Here is a 21,363-nt window from a genome sequence, read left to right as displayed (position 1 = left end):
ATTGTTCCCAATGACATTTCTGCAATCACTCCATCATACAACTGTCTTCCTCCATCCTGTCTACAGTTCTGGATCTATTTCTTACAATTCTGCGGATTTAAAAAAAAATTAAAAAGCTGAGTTCGAGATCATAAATTCACAATTGTGCATTATTTAAACAATTCACACATTTTAACAATTTGACAGCCTACTATAGTTTTGAAAATTAATACTGAACATCAATAGATGTGTACAAATCCAGTCCTTAGGTACATTAAAACAATGGTCTACGTAAATGTTATGACATTGCCTAGGAGTATTAATACGACATGGCGACATTATTGTGGAGGTGTAAAATAATGGTGGCAGTTAGGAACTTTTCTACTGCCATGTCATACACACACAAAATGTTGTTGCTATCATTAGGATAGGAATATAGGAAGAGGTACACTGACTCCTTTATTACATGACACACATTTATGCTACGGTGCACAATGGAAGGATACAAAGTATTTATTACACTGACCAGTCTGCACGAGCTAGTGCTCTGTACATTTCTGCAGATGGTGTCTGAGTGAGTGGGTTCACTACACACCACTGAAGGCTTCCACCACACACATTAAGCCTATACAGAGAAGGGTGGCACGAATGGTCACAGGTCTGTTTGATCTGTGGGAAAATGTCAGAGATACTGAAGAAGCTGAACTGGAAGACAGATAGTCATTAACTATCCCGAGAAACCCTGTTGACGAAGTTTCAAGAACTAGCTGTAAATGATGACTTTAGGAGTATGCTACAACCCCTTGCATATCGCTCACATAGGGATCGTGAGATGGCAGGCTCTGTATTACATTTAAATACAGGAAAGTAAATTGGAGCATTTGTTCCTGGCAGTCAACAGTTTGATGACCAAACATTTGGTAGGAACTACTGTATTAGACCACATAAACACTAGGATCCACCTGTGGATTAGCTGCCATCCACATCAGTGTTAGATTGTGACATTGTCACCACCAATTTGAGTCAGAGTGATGTGGACCATGAGCAGTTTTGGCAAACATTAAAAATACAATACATTGGTGACATCACTGATGATAAACTGCTGAACACACAATCACTTGCTACATGCCCATTCACTGTACACCAAGCTAATGAATCTGGTTATCTCTATTACACTGAGAAGTGAGTTGATGTTTTGCAAGAATTTGAAGCAGTATTTTAAGAGCAATCTTGAGTGTGTAGTGTCCCTTTTGCAATATTCACCATTATCGAGGTGAAACATAAATAAAAATGACAGTATGTGACTCAAAATGAATTGCAAACATCGATTTATCTGTGAAAGGTAATAACACTAACTGTAAAAATATACAATATGGATCGATAGATGGAAAAAAGACACTTTTATTGCATGAGATTATAATGTGTAAGTAATTAAAAGAAATATTATGTTTGTAAGAGTATAAAATACAATGCAATGCCATTCTTCTGTCTAGTCTGTTTTGTTCTGTTCGTTCTGGTGTTAGCTGGAATAAGGTACGCAAGCTATTGTGCTGCGCTAGCATTTGTTTCTGTCCTAACGTAATTGCAAATATTTAATGGTGTAAACTGTGTCCTAGTAAGAATATATTAGTATAAAGTGATCTCCATGTGTTATTTCAAGAACCTACGCCACATTTATCTTATGAAAAGAATATTTAATGAAAATTATTTAGTATGTTTCTAGCTGCTGCGGAGCGAGTAACAGTGATCTCTGACTGTTAACATATAGCCGCCATTACGCGGTACATTTAAAAATATTTTTTTCACAGCACAATGTCTGATAGCCGGAGCGGAAGAAATTATGTAAAAATATTCAGTGAAATTAAAGAAATCCAGTGAAATAATTTTATTAAAACTTGTCTATTTTCTGTGATAGTGAACTAGAGTCGAGTAAATACTACGCTATTGCATTTACAGTAATTTGTAGGGAGCCTGGCGCTCGATAAAACCAGATATAATACGTAATTGGCAACCTACGAAATTCATTATTTTGCTTATTATATCTCTTTTGTATTTTTTTAAAGCTAAACGTAAAAACTAACTTCACTAAAAATCAGTAACAGATCACGATAAATCAAAGGACAAACAAATTTACTAGGAGAGTGTTTCCTCTAAAAATAAATAGTTACATTATTTTTTTAAGAGATATTATAAGTGGTACACTAATACGAATGTACAATGGATGTATATCCTCACAAAGTATTGTCATTCTTCCTATAGCAACCTCTGGCAAAGCATTTGGCTATTACTAAGGAGAGCAGAAATATGCTATGTTGATAAATTTTTCAACCCTCAGGTAGCCATATTCTAGTCCATTATTAACAGTTTCTAAATTTGATGGAAGTGTCAGACTTGTTCAAGACGCACGAGATGTAAATAAAACTCTGGTTCCTATACAGACTCAGCCAGAAAACTATGTAAAGATTCAGTGTTTCTATGGTGTCAAATTCTTAACCAGCACTGACTTGTGATGATCATGCTAGTGGGTTCCTCTGGGAAGGGGTTTCTCAAATACAAATGGCTCTGAGCGCTATGGGACTTAACATCTGTGGTCATCAGTCCCCTAGAACTTAGAACTACTTAAACCTAACTAACCTAGGGACATCACACACATCCATGCCCGAGGCAGGATTCGAACCTGCGACCGTAGCGGTCGCGCGGTTCCGGACTGAGCGCCTAGAACCGCTAGACCACCGCGGCCGGCTTTTCTCAAATACACTGCTGTCATATTTGCTGATCACAGGTACCAGTAGAAGGTGCCAATGTTTTGTTTAAATGTTAGTTCTGAAGTTTTTATAGCCACCATGTACACTGTCTGTGGCCCTGACTTCTTGTCTCATGGTTTTTGTAGATGATTTGCTTATTGCAACACATGGCGAGAACATCTTGTATCATTGTTTAAGGTTCTGCCACAATTTGAGGACTCTTGAATTCCTGCCAACCTTCTGAAATCAAAATTTGCTGCACACAGTATCAACTATTTGGGACATATTATTTTACTGGAGGGTACACAACCTGACCAACGTAAATTGAGTGCTGTTAGGAACTTTCCTATTCCCAAGACTTAGAAACCAAGTCAGTTCTCAAGTTCGTGTCCTTTTATTAGCAGTTTTTTTGCTGAATCAACTACTCAGCAGTGCAGCTCAGTCAAATTTGCTTAAGAAATATGCACACTGATACTGGTTGAATGATAGTCAGAACTGACAGAAAGAGGAAGCTTTATGCAGTGCAAACATTCTTTGTCATCCTGACATGAATGAGGATTTTTGTCTGGCTACAGATGTGTCAGAATTTGGCCTTGGGGCAGGTTTGTTTCAGATTCATAACACTGAAAGCAAATTTGTGATGTGTACCGTAGTGTTGTCAGTCACTTCCTGACCAGCTGCTAGTGACCATATTGCAGCACTGAGAAGTGCTTGCCATTCCTCTATTACATTTATTAGTACACTGTGCCACCAAGCCTTTACATCTCTGTTTAATTAGACCATTGCATGAACATTTAGCACATTCAACATCAGTGTTAAAGCAATGTACCTTTGAAATTATTCATGTTCGAGGCAAACTCAATTTGCCAGAGGTATTTCCTGGACTTGTTCAACTACATGGCCGATATGCAAGGTGCCGATAAATTTTAATAGGTAATAAAGGAACAATTGCTTCACATCCCAACCATATCTCTGACTGCACACTATCAAATATTTAATACCGTATTATTCTTCTGACAACACCTAAAATCAAATACATGGTGTGTTCGCATCCTGACTGAAGCTGGAGACCGTCTGATCTGATATACGCAGCAGGCTTATGGTCACTTCAATGCGGTAAAATGTGGGAAAAAAATTGGGAGTATTGTTACTTCCCAAAGATGCATTGTGAAAGTACAAAGCGTTGTACATCTGTCTTGTGTCAGAAGATGAAGCCACAGTATGTCTGCATGAAAGGTGAGTTACACCTGTTTCTACCAACCAAGCCACTACAGCTAGTGTCAATGGTTATGGCCCTTTCCCTCAAATTAGAACAGGTGTAAAATATGTAATACTTCTTTAGGATATATTTTCTAACTTTGTAAGGATGTACGGGACTTGCATGGATTATGAAAAATGTATTCAACGATTTTATACCCTGATTCAGTAAATTGGAATCCATTTTGTCAGACAATGGAAGTGCAATGTCAGCAATACTTTAACTGTACAGTGTCTGACAAACTCCATACGAATAGGTAACTACATTTTAGTATGCAATTATCTGAAAGCCATTTGTTAAGTAAAAGGAATTGCTAATGGCAATTACTTTGCACTGAGCCATTTGTAATTGCCACAATACGGAATGCTGAAAGTTATTTGTTGTTCTATCCAGATTTTGGTTGAATTAAAGGCCTATATGCTCATCGGGATGTGAAGATATTTCAAAAATGGAAACTAAGCAGTGCAGCAAAATATGATACCTCATTTGTGGAGAAAATAATAGTACATTGTTTACATTTGCCTTAGGATTAGTGTATGTGTACACATACTATTCTGAACATAATGCACCATAAAAATTATGTACAGCAGAGGTAATAGATAACTGCAAAAGTATAATAAAGCAAAAAACTATTGACATTAGAAGTAGACAAGGTACCCTCTATGGGCTCTTTTCAAACACATTTAGGGCAAGGATGGCTAAAAAATGACAACACCGGTGACCATGGTAACAGCATAATGTTACGTTCTGATTACAGGGCGAAGACACAGAAGTATAGTTGGCTTGTTATTACAACTTTGATTTTGGAATGCTACATGCACCGTATTAGTATTACACACAGCAGAAGTGATGGGTGCAGCAGGAACACCCCCACTGATGCTACACTACTGGCCATCAAGCAGCGATGGTCTCTGAGGGAATGCCACTGGTAACAATGGTAACTAGATAAAGACTGATGTGCTCAAATTACACAAATACTGGCCTGTTATCACACCTTGATCCTGCAAGACATGCAACATGATATACAATGAAAATAAATAGGTACATTAAGTACAACAAAAAATATTAGTTATTATACTAATGATGATACACTGTAATGCTAAGCGTATTTAGACAAGTTAATCTGCTGCCTAGAACTGATACAACACCAACAATTTGTTTGCAAAGCTGTGCAGCCCCAGGGCCGAGATAACTTCATAGCCAGGCGGGCTGCTGCGGCCGCTCCAGGGAGCCAAGTGTATTAGCAGAGGACCAAATGCGGGGAAGATCCCATAAGAGGTATATGGACAATGCAGTGATGGCTTAAGGGGGCTGGCTGTGCTCTGAGCTATAGTGGGCTTTGAGAAAAACTGAAAGATAATTTCTCATAGCTCTTTGAATGTGTATAATACCCACATCAAAAAAAGTCTTGCATCACCTCGGTTTCGAGAGTTCCAGAACCCGTACAGAAAATTGGAATAGAGATCAACATAAACATTATTTCCACCCTTTTATTGTACATGAAAACCACACATTGCTTCTTGTACCACCGTACAGCAAGACCTTCAGAGGTGGTGGTCCAGATTGCTGTACACATCAATACTTCTAATACCCAGTAGCTCATCCTCTTCCACTGATACATGCTTGTATTCGTTGTGGCATACTATCCACAAGTTCATCAAGGCACCGTTGGTCCAGATTGTCCCACTCCTCAATGGCGAATCCCTCAGAGTGGTTGGTGGGTCATGTCGTCCATAAACAGCCCTTTTCGATCTATCCCCAGCATGTTTGATAGGGTTCATGTCTGGAGGACATGTTGGCCACTCTAGTCGAGCGGCGACGTTATCCTGAAGGAAGTCATTCTACATCTATATCTACATCTACATGGATACTCTGCAAATCACACTCAAGTGCCTGGCAGAGTGTTCATCGAACCACCCTCACAAGATGTGCACGATATGGGCGCAAATTTTCATCCATGAAGACGAATGCCTCGCCAATATGCTGCCGATATGGTTACACTATTGGGAGAAGGATGGCATTCACGTAGTGTACAGCCGTTACGGTGCCTTCCATGACCACCTGTGGCGTACATTGGCCCCACATAATGCCACCCCAAAACATCAGGGAACCACCTCCTTGCAGCACTCGCTGGACAGTGTGTCTAAGGTGTTCAACCTGACTGGGTTGCCTGCAAACACATCTCCGACGATTGTCTGGTTGGAGGGACATGCGACACTCATCGGTGAAGGGAATGTGATGCCAATCTGGAGCAGCCCATTTGGCATGTTGTTGGGCCCATCGTACCGCGCTGCATGATGTCGTGGTTGCAAAGATGGATCTCACCATGAATGTCGGGAGTAAAGTTGCGCATCATACAGCCTATTGCGCATTGTTTGAGTCTTAACACGACGTCCTGTGGCTGCACGAGAAGCATTATTCAAAATGGTGGCGTTGCTGTCAGGGCTCCTCCAAGCCATAATCCGCAGGCAACGGTCATCCACTGCAGAAGTTGCTCTTGGGTGGCCTGAGCGACGCATGTCATCGACAGTTCCTGTTTCTCGGTATCTCCTCCTTGTCTCAACAACATCACTTTGGTTCACTCCGAGACGCCTGGACACTTCCCTTGTTCAGAGCCCTTACTGGCAAAAAGTAACAATGCGGATGCGATCGAAGCACAGTATTGACCATCTAGGCATGATCGAATTACAGACAACATGAACTGTGTACGTCCTTCCTGGTGGAATGACTGGAACTAATCGGCTGCCGGACCCCCTCTGTCTAATAGGCGCTGACCATGCATGGCTGTTTACATCTCTGGGCGGGTTTGGCGACATCTCTAAACAGTCAAAGGGACTGAGTATGCGATACAATATCCAGTCAACGTTTATCTTCAGGAGTTCTGGGAACTGGGGTGATGCAAAACTTTTGATGTGTGTAATTTACAATCAAATATTAATGCAAATCTGAGTACATCGGCAGTACCAGAAAATACGTTGCATCCAATGGCCCAACAACGTTTCAATATATTCAGAACTACAGACGCTAATATTTCACAGTGAATAAACAATTATATAATGTATCTTTGAATTAAAAACTTTTAATCGCATCATATGATTTCAACAAAGAGTATCAAATAAGATAGCGTTGCACTATAGCCATTATCCCTGCATATTTTTGTTGTTGATTTACAACGTCATTTATATCTTTTTCATTGTGCAAATGTGTGTCAGAACATCGTATTCTCCACGTTTACACAGCAAATGAACACAGCATACAGTACGATACCTCATATTTTGTCATCTTGTGTTTCTTAATTTAAAGTTTAAGATTTTGCCAGTAAGTTTATTTAAATGTTGATTCCAAGTGCTATTAAAGAAGTGTGCTCATAGAAACGTCGTCAATCTCATTTGTTAGCGGACGCCACACTTCAAAACAGAACCAAAAGCTGCTTCTTTCAAGAAGTCTTATTACTCGCGCAAAGTTGACACTCGGCGCGGTGGCTGACGGGAGCTACTGTAAATGAGAAATGCCTTTACGGTCGCTCCCATCAGCCACCGCACCGTCACAACTTTATCTGCACGTGTAACAAATAATGTTTAAATAATATTCGGCAACAATTCATTGTCGTTTAACCTGAGCGCACTTGCGAAAGAATCTGGCATATTTACTTATGGACAAACCTCATTTATAATGAATGTAAATTATCTGAGTGACAATGTTGATAACATTTCTTTATTTAAATGTCGTTGTTAATATATTAGTTTAGTCCGGGAAGCGATCACAAATCATGTCTGCATAGCTTAAGAACAACTTATTTTTTGTGAGGATGGCATTCAGTAAATGGAAAAGCAGATAGTAACGGAACCCCTATGGGAGTCAAGTGATGGGTGGGACTTGACGAGTGAGGAGCTCAAGGGAACGATTGTGGACAATTTATGTGAAGTTGGAAAGAGGAAGGCATGCCTATAATAACGAGTAGAATCTGACTGCGAAGATGTGACGTTCTGGGCAGTGAACGTCGGCTACCATACTTTAACTTCTGATTGGACTTGATATTTCGGGAGGTATGACTGTGCTCCAGAGTAGGACTAACTATTTCCGCTTGATTTACGGAACTGTGAATGAATAAAATAGGAGTTACTATTCTTTGCATTGCGCGTGTCAATTGTTAATCGTCATATTGAGCCCTTTTGAGCTAGTGAATATTTCGTGTACTGTGATAACGAAATCTACATCCACGTCCATACTCCGCAAGCCACCTGACGGTGTGTGGAGGAGGGTACCTTGAGTACCTCTATCGGTTCTCCCTTCTATTCCAGTCTCGTATTGTTCGTGGAAAGAAGGTTTGTCGGTATGCCTCTGTGTAGGCTCTAATCTCTCTGATTTTATCCTCATGGTCTCTTCGTGAGATATACGTAGGAGGGAGCAATATACTGCTTGACTCCTCGGTGAAGGTATGTTCTCGAAACTTCAACAAAAGCCCGTACCGAGCTACTGAGCGTCTCTTCAGCTGAGTCTTCCACTGGAGTTTATCTATCATCTCCGTAACGCTTTCGCGATTACTAAATGATATATAGCACTTATGGGTATTTTTTTTTGTCTATTTCAATTCAATATCGTAGAACCACTTTCTGTTTATTTGAAATGGCTTTTCTTGAATAAAAATTATTAAACATTTTTTGTCGTCTTCATCAATTACTGGCATTAGAATAGAACTCTTTTTGTTATTGATTTAACTTTTATTTTGTATATATTAACTCGCAATTCTAGCCAATGCATAGGCTATTTGACTGCAGGGTCACAGCTACGGGTTATGATTTGCGTGGCTCGACCCTGTGACTACACCGAGTTATTCTTTTTAAATGGAGCCGTGCATAGACCAAGTACCTGAAGTACGAGTAACCACAGGTAAAGACGCTACTGGTTTACTCTTATGGACTGTTGTTTGGAAGAGCAAGTACATATGCAGTAAGCATTAGGTACTGTCGCGACACCTAGATGAAAAGTGTCATCTGTAGGGATGTGCACAAAGCATGTGCAAACTAAAGACATGCTCGAAAAAGGATGCCACCAATAACCAAGCGAATGGTGTATATATTGTTTTCCTATCATCAGAATATGAGAGCACTGGCAGCGCATTGAAACTGACTTAACAGATATATAATATTATAATATTGTCAACTACTTACATCTTTCAATTACATACAGTGAATGAACATTCTATGATTAGTATAGCTTGGATCAACCATTGATACAATTAATATCTTAGTTGTGATGTAAAAAGTACACATGTGTCCTGATAAGTGTTCTGTTGCCAAGACTTTCACCTGGAATAATGTGTCATTTGAAGTAGATTATTATTAGTCTTAATAGTCATTAGGTAAGCAATGATAAAAACTAAGAGCATTACGGTACATAATTAGTTTCATTATGTGAAAAATACAACTAAATGGGTCTACATCTAAACTCTGCAAACCACCGTGGGGCGTATGGCAGAGGGTACGTCCCTTTGTGTATTTATTAGGGTTTCTTTCTGTTCCATTCACGTATAGAGCGCGAGAAGAATGATTGATTGAATGCGTGTGTGTGTGTGTGCAGTAATTATTCTAATCTTATCACAATCCCTACGTGAGTGATACGTAGGGAGTTATTGTATATCACCAGAGTAATAATATAAAAACGGTTCTTGAATGTCCGTATGGTAATAGATTTTCTCGGGATAGTTACGTCTGTTTTCAAGAGTCTTCCAGTTCAGTTACTTCAGTATCTCTGTGTCTGTGAGACACTCCCACGGATTAAACAAACCTGTGGTCAGTCATGCTGTCCTTTGTACACGTTCAATATCCCCTTTTACTCCTATGTGGTACAGATCCCATAGACTTGAGCAATATTCCAGGACATGTAGCACGAGTCATTTGTAAACAGTCTCTTTTGTAGACGGATTACACTTCCTTAGTGTTCCATCCATAAACCGAAGCCTACTACCTGCTTTACCAACAACTGAACCAATATGATCATTGTAATTCATACCCCTACATATTACGAGGTACGTCCACAAAGTAAGTTCCGTTTGGTTATATGAAACAAACTTTTACAGATACAGAAAACATATTTACTGTACATAAATCTGCAACTGTTAAACTACTTTTCTACATAGCTTTCTAAATTATGTAGGCACTTGTCATAGCGTGGCACAATTTTTTTGTATGCCTTCTTCATAAAAGGTTGCCGCCTGTGTATTCAACCATGTGGTAGCATGTTCTATCAACTCGTCATCATCGTTAAAGTGTTGACCAACAAGGACAGATTTTTGGTGTAAGAAGAGATGAAAGTCACTAGGAGAGAGGTTCGTGCTGTACGTAGGATGATCAAACGCGTCCCAGTGAAATTCCCGTAAGAGTTGTTTGGTCACATTCGCCGTGTGAGGTCGGGCATTATCGTGGAAAAAAACATCTTTTGACAGTAATCCTCGGCGCTTGTTCTGTATTGCACCGCGCAATTTCTTGATGGTCTTGAAATAACCATATGCATTGATTGTTTGGCCTCGTGGTAAGAAATCGATCACCAAAATGCCTTTTCTGTCTCAAAAAACAGTGCACATGACTTTTCGAGGTGTCAAGATTTGCTTAGGCTTAACCTTTTCTGAGTATGAAGTGTGCCTCCATTCCATTGATTGCCGTTTGGTTTCAGGGGTGTCATACGATATTGAAGTTTCATCCCCCGTGGCTATCCGAGAAAGAAAACCATCACCTTCTTCATTGTAGCGTGTCAAAAACTGAAGTGCACTGGCCATCCGTTGTTTTTGTGTTGCTCAGTAAGAATTTTGGGTACTCTAAGTGAGCATAGTTTTCGAAATTTCAGTTTTTTAGTAACCATAACATGAATTAGTGATTGTGAGATTTGCGGAACTTCCATAGCAAGTGTAAACCTACGGTTGTGCTTAATCTTCTCTTCAATTGTGTGAACCAGTTCATCAGTAACTACAGACGGCCGCCCACTTCATTTATCATGCACTTTATCACGTCCTTCACTGAATAGTCTGACCCATCTTCCAACCACATAATCACTCATAGTATTTTGTCCGTAAACCTCGCAGATTTGTCGATTAATTTCCTTTGGTTTAACTTTCATTGCATTTAGAAAACGAATCACAGATCTGATTTCACACGCGGCGGCATTTTCAATTACGGCAGACATTAAAAAGCACTACAAAGCACGTGTCGGCCGCAGCGATCTGAAAGTGGTGGCGTACATGTCTTCTCCTTGAGTCAGAGTAACTGCCGCGCATGCTCCGAACTGCAATCGTAGCGCTGCCGCGGATAGAAATAGAAACGGAACTTAATTTGTGGACGACCCTCGTATTACACCCAGGTATTTGTAGGAGTTGGCCGAGTCCAACAGTAACTCACTGATACTATAGTCATGGGATACTATGCTTTTTTCGTTTTGTGAAGTGCGCAGCTTTACACTTCTGAACATTTAGAGAAATTTGTCAAAGTCTGACAATATTTATGCAACTTCTTTCAGTTAGTACTTATAGATAACCGCTTCATCTGCAAAAAGCCTGATTTTACTATTAAAATTGTCTGCACGGTCGTTAATATACAACATGAACGGCAAGGGTCCCAATACATTTCCTGGGGCACGCCCGAAGTTTCTTCTACATCTGTCTACATCTGATGATGACTCTCCATCCAGGGTAACATGCTGTGTCCTCCCTGCCAAAGAGTTCTCAGCACAGTCACAAATTTCACTTGGAACCCCCATACGATCGTACTTTTGACAATAAGCGTAGGTACGGTACCGAGTCAAATGCTTTTCGGAAAGAAACAAACACAGCATCTACCTGGTTGCCTTGATCCAAAACTCTGTGAGAGAAGTGCGAGTTGGGTTTCACATGATCGGTGTTTTCAAAATCCATGCTGGTTGGCACCGAGAACGTCATTCTGTTCAAAATACTTCCTTATGTTTGAACTCATAATATGTCTAAAGATTCTACAACAAATCTGTGTCAAGGACGTTGGATGGTAGTTTTGTGGATCACTTCTACTACCCTTCTTGTAGGCAGGTGTGACCAGATCTTTTTCCAAGAACTGGGCGAAGTTTTTTTGTTTGAGGAATCTACGATAGATTATAGTTAAAAGTGGGGCTAACTCAGCTGCAAATTCAGTATAGAATCTGATAGAGATTCCATTGGGGCCTGGAGCTTTGTTCAGTTTTAACGATTTCAGTTGTTTCTGAGTACCGCTGCCGCTAATACTTATTTCATTCATCTTTTCAGTGGTACGAGGATTAAATTGCAGCCATTCTCCTGGGTTTTCCTTTGTAATGGAACATTTAAAAACGGAGTTAAGCATTTCACTTTTTGCTTTGCTACCCTCAATTTCAGTTCCTGTCTCATTCGCTACGGACTGTACACTAAACTTGGTGCCACTAAAACCTTTGCGTATGACCACAATTTCTTTGGATTTTGTGAAATGTCATTTGACAATATTCTGCTACAGTAGTCACTGAAGGCATCATGTATTGATCTCTTGATAAACACATTTCATTCAGCATCTATCTATATCCCTACGATTTGTTTTACATCTATTATGCAGTAGTCTTTCTTTACAGTGGCTGTATACCATGGAGGTTCTCTACCATTATGAACTGTTCTACTGGATACATATTTATGCAGTGCATAGTCAACTATTCTTTTAAACTTGAGCCAGATTTCCCCTACATGCTCTTGACCTGTGCTGAAAGTTTTAAGCTCCTCACTGAGATATGACATTACTGATTTTTATGTAATTTACTAAACATACATATATCTTTCCGCTTGTTTTAGTTGTCCTTTGTACTTGTAATCATTGTTGCCACAACTGCATCATGGTCACTGATACCAGTTTGGATGTGGACATCCTCAAAGAGGTCAGGTCTATTTGTTGCCATTAGATCCACTATACTTCCATCTTGAGTGGGGTTCCTGACTATCTGTTCTAGGTAGTTTTCAGAGAAGGCATTTAGTGAAGTTTCACAGGCTGTCTTATTATGCCCAACACTAACACAACTGTAATTTTTCCAATTAATTGTTGGATGATTGAAGACTCCATCAATGATTAAAGTATTATGGGGTACTTACGTACAAGTGAACTGAAAGTTTCCCCTATAGTTTTCGGTTACATCAGGAGACGAGTCTGGTGGGTAATGAAAGGATCCATTTATATTACGCCCACCCATGATACTGAGTCTTGTTCCAACAGTCCCACATCCAGCTTCAGTTTCTATTTCAGTGGGTTTGAGTTTGTCTAATGCGGCAAATACACCACCTCCACTGCCCATTTTCCTGTGCTTTTGACACGCACTTATATTGTCCCAAAAACCTCACTGCTATCATTTCCAGGTTTCAACCAGCTTTCTGTAACTATTATTATGTGAGCTTTTCATGAGAGCTTCAAACTCTCGCACTTTGTTGTGAATGCTTTGGCAGTTTACCATTAGAATTTTAATAGTCTTACCTGTGGGAGGCATTTATTTCGATCGTACACTGATACTTTTGTTTCCTACAACTATCGTCATCTGGATTGGATGGAAAGCCACCTAATCTAAAAAGAGAAAAAAAAACCTGGGTGCGCCCCACACATGGTTAGCTAGCTGAGTAGCAGCCTCTGACGTCTAGTGCACACCAGAGTCATTTATAGGGAGACCCTACAGTTCTCAACCCTATGGCTCAAGTCCAGGAGGTCTCTAGTTGGAATTGAGTGGAAGGACTGAACAAAAGGCCAACGTCAGTTCTGGGGACAATGCTGCAAATTGTGAGCTTCGTTGTTTTTTGTTTTTGTTTTGGTTTTGGGGCGCAAAACTGCTTTGGTCATTAGCGCACGGTCTGTAACTTAGGGAACGGTAAAAATCGAAAGCGGAAACCAGCAGCAATGGGAACGAAACTCAAAAAATTGGAGAAACTAAAAGCAGAAGGAAAGCTTAAAAATCCACTACAGAAAGGGGTTGGTTGTCCCCAAAAAGAGCTTCAAATGACTGACGTCATCTCACTGGCACTAAAACTCGAGAACGCGATCGGCCGAGCGCGTGTCATCTGCTAAAATGGACGATATATCAGGCGACAGCTGTAGACGGGCGTGTAACGGAGTAAAATAGGAGCACTCAATTAAAAGGTGTTTTACCGTCCACAGCTGAGAGCAGTGGGGACAGAGTGGGGGAGGATCGCCGCTTAAAAGATGTCGATGGCTAAAAAGACAGTGCCCTATCCGGAGTCTAGTTAAAATTACCTCCTCCCGACGACGCGTTCGGGAGGAAGAGGTCCAAGCACAGGGAAGAGCTTTCACATCCCGATATTTATTATGGAGAAGTGTCGACCAATGTGCGTGCCATAAAAGAACAACACGACGACATAAAACACTCCGTAGATCGGCGAATGGAATCGATCGAATAGCTGGCCGAAGAAGAGAGACTGCAGCCTTGGCCTCTATATCGACCGCCTCATTTCCACAGATACCAACGTGTCCTGGGAGCCAGAGGAACGCCACCGAGACGCCCCCCAAGTGGAGCAAGCACAGGCAGTCCTGAATCCGGTGGATCAGAGGGTGGACAGGTTAGAGAGCTTGGAGACTGAGGAGAGAGCTGAGAGAATCTGAACAGATAACATACTGTATCCGCTGATGGCGGCGGATGTATTGGACAGCCTGGAGAACAGCGTAAAGCTCCACAGTATAAACCGAACACTGGTCGGGAAGCCGAAATCGATTTGAGGTATCGCCAACAATATAGGCACTCCCTACACCTAACGATGTTTTCGAGCCATCAGTGTAAATAAATGTGGCTTCCTTCATTTGTGCACATAGAGCAGCAAATGCCCGACGATAAACAAGTGAAGGGGTACCATCCTTGGGAAATTGACAAAGGTCACGGAGCAGGCAGATCCGGGGACGGAGCCAAGGCGGTGCTGTACCCTAAGTTGTCAAGAAGGTTTTAGGAAGGCGGAAGGAAAGAGAATGGAGCAGTTGACGGAAGCGGACTCCTAGTGGTAGTAGGGAGGAAGGGCGGCCTGCGTACCCTACATCCAAGGAGGCGTCGAAAAAAATGTCATGGGCCGGATTAGCAGGCATGGAAGACAGATGGCTAGCATAACGACTCAGAAGGACTGCTCGCCGATTGGACAGCGGAGGTTCAGCAGTCTCAGCATAAAGACTTTCCACAGGGCTGGTGTAAAAAGCTCCAGACACTAAACGTAATCCACGGTGGTGGATAGAGTCGAGACGCCGAAGAATAGATGGCCGAGCAGAGGAGTAAACTATGCTTCCGTAGTCCAATTCCGAGCGCACTAAGGCGCGATAGAGGCGGAGAAGGACCACTCGGTCCGCTCCCCAGGAGGTACCATTCAGGACACGGAGGGTGTTGAGGGATCGCAGACAGCGAGCCGAAAGATAGGAAACGTGGGAGGACCAGCACTGTTTTCTGTCAAACATAAGACCCAAGAATTTAGCGACGTCCGAAAACGGAAGGTTGACAGGTCCTAGATGTAAGGAGGGTGGAAGAAACTCCGTACGACGCCAAAAATTAACACAAACGGTCTTACTGGGAGAAAAGCGGAAGCCTGTTTCGATGCTCCAAGAGTGGAGGCGATCGAGACAGCCTTGAAGACGTCGTTCAAGAAAGATGGTCCGTTGAGAGCTGTAGTAGGTCGCAAAATCGTCCACAAAGAGGGAGCCTGAGACATCGGGAAGGAGACAGTCCATAATTGGATTTATGGCAATGGCAAACAGTACAACAGTTAGCACGGAGCCCTGGGGTACCCCGTTTTCTTGGGAGAAAGTACGACAGAGAGTAGTGTTCACCCGCACTCTAAATGTGCGCTCTGCCATAAATTCGCGAAGAAATAGTGGCAGCCGACCTCGAAAGCCCCAAGAGAACAGTGCGCGGAGGATGCCTGTCCTCCAACAGGTATCGTATGCTCTCTCCAGATAAAAAAATATTGCTACTGTTTGGCGTTTCCGGAGAAAATTGTTCATGATATGAGTGGAGAGAGCAACAAGATGGTCAACTGCAGAACGATGCTTTCGGAATCCGCATTGGGCAGGTGTTAAAAGACTGCGGCATTCCAGCCACCAAGCTAAACGGTAATTCACCATACGCTCCAAAACCTTACAGACACTACTCGTGAGAGAAATGGGGCGATAGATAGAGGGGAGATGTTTGTCCTTTCCAGGTTTCGGAACAGGAACGACGATAGCTTCCCGCCATCGTCTGGGAAAAGTACTGCCGGTCCAAATTCGATTATAAAGGTGAAGGAGGTAACGCAGACTATGGGGTGATAAATACAGCAACATTTTGATGTGGATACAATCCGGTCCTGGAGCGGAGGAGCGAGAAGAAGAGAGTGCATGTTGTAGTTCCCGCATGGAGAAAACAGTATTATAGCTTTCGCGATTTTGAGAGGAGAAAGCAAGAGGTCGCACTTCCGCTGCACGTTTCTTCGGGAGAAACGCTGGCGGGTAATTTGAAGAGCTCGAAATCTCAGCAAAGTGTTGACCAAATGACTTAGAAATTGCGACGTGGTCCACTAACGTATCATGCGCAACAGTGAGCCCAGAGACCGGGGAGAAACTAGGCGCACCAGATAACCGTCGAATCAGACTCCAAACTTCCGAGGAGGGAGTGAAGGTGTTAAATGAGCTAGTAAAGAATTTCCAGCTCGCCTTCTTGCTATCGCGGATGACGCGACGGCATCGCGCACGGAACTGCTTATAGCGGATACAGTTGGCCAAAGTAGGATGGTGGCGGAATACGCGGAGAGCACGTCGCCGCTCACGTATTGCGTCACGTCATGCCTCGTTCCACCAAGGAACTGGGGGGCGCCGGGGCAATTCGGAGGTGCGTGGTATTGAACGTTCCGCAGCTGTAAGAATAACGTCTGTAATATGAGTGACCTCATCGTCGACGCTAGGAAAGTGACGGTCATCGAATGTCGCTAGAGATGAAAAAAGTGTCCAATCGGCTTGGGCAAACTTCCAGCGTCTCGGGCGCATATATGGCAGTTGTGGCTGCAATCGTAGGACACATGGAAAGTGGTCACTCGAGTGTGTATCAGCAAGGGCGAACCATTCGAAGCGCCGAGCTAGCGGAACAGTACCGACCGAAATGTCCAAATGAGAGAAGTTTGTCGTGGAGGCAGACAAAAATGTAGGGTCCCCAGTGTTGTGGCAAACAAGATCCGCTTGGTGGAAGGCGTCTAGCAATAGTGAGCCACGCGGACATGGATGTGGAGATCCCAAAAGCGGGTGGTGGGCATTTAAGTCCCCAACCAGCAAATAGTGGGGTGGAAGCTGACCAAGAAGATGAAGGAGATCAGCTCGTGCCATTGATGTAGACGATGGAATGTATACAGTACAAAGAGAGAAGGTGTATCCAGAAAGGGAAAGACGGACAGTGACTGATTGGGTGATAATGGAGAGTATTATGGAGAAGAATCATGAGTCCTCCATGTGCTGGAGTGCCTTGAACAGAGGGAAGATCAAATCGGACTGACTGAAAATGGGGAAAGACAAAGCGGTCGTGGGGACGCAGCTTTGTTTCCTGAAGACAGAAGATAACCAGGGAGTAGGATCGTAGGAGGATCGTAGGAGGATCGTCAATTCATCCCGATTGGCCCGAATGCTGCGGATATTCCAATGGATAATCGACATAGGGTGGACAGAATATGGAAGAATGTGACCAAGGTCGCCGTCAACTCAACGACTGCTCAGAGCTTGCGACCGACAGCGTGGAACGGCACTCAGCCGAATGCTAAAGATCCTGATCCATAGGTTGTTCAGGAGCAGCTCCTGCCACCAGCGATCGGTCGGTTGATCGGCCGCCAGCAGTGCGCCTCGGCGACACAGAAGACGGCCGAGGGCGGTTACCGCCAGGTGGTGCTGTAGATGAGACATGCCGTGGCGGAGGAGGAGAGGAACTGGGTTTCTTATTAGCTTTCTTGGAAAAATGATGTTTAGATGAAGGAGGAACTGATGGTTGTGAAGTTGGGGTACGTAAAAAATCTTCACGAGTATTCTCTTTTTTGGAAGTCCGGATGTATGACTTTTAGGATCGAGATTTAGCAGAACCTGATGAAGGGTGAGCCATAGATTGAGCAGGTGAAAGTGGGTAAGTTGAACGGGCGATCTTTGCTCTGGCCGATCTGACGACCGTGGCACTAAAGGTGAGATCACAAGTCTGCGTGGCCGCCTCCTTTGTTGGCCGAGGAGAGGCAATAACAGTGCTGTATTTTCCTGTCTGAGGCACAGTGGGCTTTCGACTTGCGAATAATTGACACCTTTTCCTTTACTCTGATTTCCTGAATGAGCTTTTCGTCTTTAAAAATGGGGCAATCTCGAGAGAAAGGAGCGTGGTCACCCATACAGTTGATGCAACGAGGGGATGGAGGTGGACAAGCACCGTAATGGGCATCCTTGCCACACGTAACACATTTGGCCGGATTGGAACAGGACTGGCTGGTGTGATTGAACTGCTGACACCGATAGCAACGCGTAGGGTTTGGGACGTAGGGGTGAACGGAAATTATTTCATAGCCCGCTTTTATTATCGATGGGAGTTGAACTTTGTCAAATGTCAGGAAGACAGTACGGGTTGGAACAATGTTCGTGTCAACCCTTTTCATAACGCTGTGAACAGCCGTTATGCCCTGGTCAGACAGGTAGTGTTGAATTTTCTCGTCAGACAATCCGTCGAAGGAGCGTGTATAAACGACTCCACGTGAGGAATTTAAAGTGCAGTGCGCTTCAACCCGGACAGGGAAGGTGTGGAGCAGTGAAGTACGCAGCAATTTTTGTGCCTTGAGGGCACTGACTGTTTCTAACAACAAGGTGCCATTCTGTAATCTGGAACAAGACTTTACAGGACCTGCAATTGCGTCGACAGCTTTCTGAATAATGAAAGGGTTGACCGTGGAAAAGTCGTGACCTTCGTCAGACCGAGAAACAACAAGGAACTGTGGCAACGATGGAAGAACTGTCTGTGGCTGAGACTCAGTGAACTTACGCTTGTGAGCAGACATAGTGGAAGATGAGGAAACCATTGTGGAAGAATCCCCCACGATTACCGGCGTCTCCGATGGCGCACTCCTCCCTTGTTGGGACCCTCTCTGAGGGCACTTCCGCCTTAGGTGATTGTTCACACCTCAGGTCACACCTCCCGACAAACGGATGGAGGGACCAATCGGAAGGTATCAGCTCGGGTAATCACCCCTCCCTGGGCCTGGCCATTACCAGGGGGTACGCACGTGTCCTACCTGTCTACCCGGGGCGGGGAATTACGCGTTACCCCGTCACCAGCTACGCACGAAAATGTGTGGGTCGGCCGTCAGACATGCACAGGGAGGAAGAAAGAGAAAGGGAAAAACAAAGAAAGGGAAAGGAAAGAGGAGAGGTCTCAAACGCCGCAGCGGAGAAAAGGGTAAAGAGAAGAGGTAAGGAAAAGAGAAGGACAAAGGAAGGATAAAGACATACAAACAGAGAAGGCGAAGAATGCGTTACATTTATGAGCATCCATCTCCGGACGTAGGTACAAACCATACTCCGAGAGGGGGAGAAGGGGAAGGAAAGAGCCAGAGGTGAGGGGAGGGGGGGGGGCGAAGATGGGGGATAGGGAAGGATGTGGAAAAGGAAGGTATGCAGCCCGGAAAGGAAGGAGGGCCACATTAGCTTGGGGTCCTGTGCTCACTACGCACGTATCCACAAGAGAGTTTTGGACCCCCTGGGGGGTGTGTGAGCTTCGGTGAAACTCCGTGTGCAAGGCTGCTCTTCTCAACCTTCTCGGTCAGTCGCTGGAATGATCCAAGAATGACCTATGAGCCCAGATGAGAGGCGTCATTTGTTCCAACGTGCGCCACTATCCGCAATTGGTTGCACTCTGTTCCTCAATGGCTGCCAGAATAGTCTCTTCAACATGTTGAATTAAGCTCCCAGGCATACACACTGAGTGCACCTCTGGCGACTTTTCCTGCCTGTTGCTGCCATTTCTCCAAGGGGTAGCACCATTCGCCGTATGTTTGAATTTCCAACGATTAATGGAGCCCTACCCTTGTGTGTTTGCCTTCTACTGACACTGGACAAAACACGTTTCCGCGAAACAGGTGAAGTGAGTCCCGCTGGCTCAGTCTCAGCGAGAGACAGCACATCAAACTTATTGGCTAGGGGGATCAGCACAACATCCTGAGTCCTCCGTGGTCACTGTCCATCCTGTACAGGATGCCTAGATCTGTCGTTGACACACCACTCACAGACAAGTAGATGGGTAATGACAGGTTTTGCACATTCTGCAGAGGTGACAGGATGCACAGGAGAGGATAGTCCCTAAGGTACCTCTGGAGGTATCACAGATACCTAACTCTCGAGAGCTCTTCCAACACTTCGACTTACAGCAGCTGCCAACAGTTTGACAGTACTGCTTACTAACGCCAACAACCTCATCCGTCTTTGAGAACAGCAATCACAGTGGGGCTACATTTTGTCTGGTTCACTATATTACAAGACAGTGAATAAGTAACTTTTAATTTAAACTGCTGATTATCTTTAAATCTGTTGAGCTAAGAAGATTCCAATTCCCTATAGGAACTGAAGCAGATACACAAAACGAGGTTTCTATTAAGGCAACACAAAAACCCGTGGTAAAAATTACTAGTTTCCTAAAACGTTTTGATGTTAACTGTAGTTGTTAGCAAACTAAAAGTTAATTTATGATAAATGCCGGTAATATATAGGACTACTACTCTTTCAGAGAAAACTAGATGTAACAAAGTATGTTAGAAAATCTGCTACAGTAAACAAATCACAAATGCCAATTTGTTACAAATTGCTCGTAGATTATGCAAAGGGCAGTAGTAGCTTTCGAAAATTTAAAGAAAAACGCACGTGTGTGTTCGATGATATACAATGAAATTTAGGAGTAATGTATACTTTGCCTGAACTGTGAATCACAAACGCTAACTTGTTACGAATTAATTTACGAATCCAAAACACTCGACCACTAACTTACGAAAATACAGTTTTGCAAGCGTGCGAGAATTCCGAAACTAACCTATTTCTTTCGCAATTGTACAAATTAAATCAGGAAAAGATTGTGTTGAAAGAGGATAGGCCTACTGTCCTCAAAAATTTTAAATGAGCACAATTTAGTTTAAGCCTACAATTGACGATAACAGCAATAGTGTATCGCCGCTCTAGGGAATGTTCGAAATTCCAAAACGTATCACATTACAAGCGGGTATTGACACGATCAACGAAATATTAAGCAAAAGAAGTGACGCAAATAGGAAAATAGGCCTATGCGAATCTAGAACTTTAAATCGACATACGATCTTATACAAACGGTCTCTCACAAGGGAAAATACCTAAGTCGGCTTTTATA

The 21,363-nt window shown here is 43.0% G+C and overlaps 1 protein-coding gene across 1 annotated transcript in view; it reads right to left on the bottom strand.

The window, feature by feature from the left end:
- Positions 1 to 21,363, bottom strand: part of LOC124775793 — a 157,330-nt gene that overhangs the window by 60,161 nt on the left and 75,806 nt on the right. The window lies entirely within an intron of this gene.

The sequence above is a fragment of the Schistocerca piceifrons genome, chromosome 2, assembly GCF_021461385.2.
Source record: "Schistocerca piceifrons isolate TAMUIC-IGC-003096 chromosome 2, iqSchPice1.1, whole genome shotgun sequence".
NCBI lineage: Eukaryota > Metazoa > Arthropoda > Insecta > Orthoptera > Acrididae > Schistocerca > Schistocerca piceifrons.
Note: the sequence above shows the minus strand (reverse complement) of the source record. Positions and strands in the feature narration are given on the sequence as shown.